This window comes from Cyphomyrmex costatus, unplaced genomic scaffold (assembly GCF_001594065.2).
Source record: "Cyphomyrmex costatus isolate MS0001 unplaced genomic scaffold, Ccosl1.0 scaffold1283, whole genome shotgun sequence".
NCBI lineage: Eukaryota > Metazoa > Arthropoda > Insecta > Hymenoptera > Formicidae > Cyphomyrmex > Cyphomyrmex costatus.
The window spans coordinates 11,785-13,260 of record NW_017275264.1 but is presented as its reverse complement, the minus strand read 5'-3'; positions in this window follow the sequence as shown (position 1 = coordinate 13,260).

Genomic DNA, 1,476 nt, shown 5'->3' with positions numbered 1-1,476 from the left:
CATATTTTATCCTTCAATATACATATGTATCTTGCGATATATAATTCTCATAAAGTTCTTAGAAGATATAAAAACAAGCAATTTCTAAAATTCTTATGAAAAGTATTAGATCATATTTGTGTGGCAAAAATTAATTAAATTAATTAAATGCCAACGAAACGCCAACTTGTGATATTTTTCGTAATATAAAGAATAAGATTATTGAGATCCGATGTATTTACGAATTTTAAATTATCATCCTTATATTTAAATTAATCAAGTATTATTCGGTGATATTATAATACTACTGTAGTATTTATGCGTTATATGTCTGATGTATCAGCGCGCATTTAAAAGGGGGGGCTACATATGTGGTATATAAGAATTCACTCATACTTATTATTAGCACTTTGATCCAGCTTTGACCGTTATAGGCGTTTAATTCCTTCATTGTTTGTAGACAATTTACGGTCGATACAAAAATTAGTTAATTAAATTAATTTCAATTAATTAATTCAAAAAACCCGGAAACTACAACAAAGACGCTACAAACAACACTATGTACTATTATTTATTATAATTGGTTTGTTCTGCTGTTTGGGCTTATTAGAATATCCTTTTGGACAATCTAGATTATATCTCTCTTATTTGTATGCCTTGGCCATATATGGAGCTTTTTTATGTATGTACGATGTTTACTATCCAATATGCATTGACGCATGGCAGAATAATGCAATATTCTTATCGGATATTAGAGATATTTTATCACCATTTCATCTATTCTTATTAGTTTCTATCGTTTTAAGATAAAAACTTTTTAATATTTTATTTCAATTCTTATACAATATAATTACTTAATTCTTTAATATTTCTTGTAATAATTTCTTAACTTTTGTTTAATGGTATTCCTAATTGAGAGCATTAAAGAATTTTGACACGCAATTATAAATTTTTTTTTATAACAAATATAAATTAGTAAAGAGTTCTTGAACAAATCAATATTAATGTTTATATTATTATCTATGTAGACGAAATACTATATGTTAAATTATTAAATATCTAGAATTACGGAAGCAGATCCGATCCTCTTGACCTTGACATATGTTATGTCATGACCATCGATATATAGAATGGACCGCTGATGGCAATGGTGGGGATAGAAAGACGGATAAATTGAGAGGCAGAAATAACATGATCGTTCTTTCTCTGTTTACTGATAACTACTGATTACTATTGATCGCTGTTAATTCAACAACCAATCAGGCTTCAGTAAACAGAGAAAGAACGATCATGTTACTTCTACCTCTCACTTTATCCATCTTTCTACCCCCACCATTGCCATCAGCGGTCCATTCTATGGGTGCGTTCCGAGTCGCGCATGAAGCGCATAGACTGCATAGAAAGTCGTTCCGAGTTAACTATTGCGCGCTTCGAAAGCGCTTCGAGAGTACTTGAATTCCTCAGATTGTACTAACCGTACTGAATTCTTAGCACTCC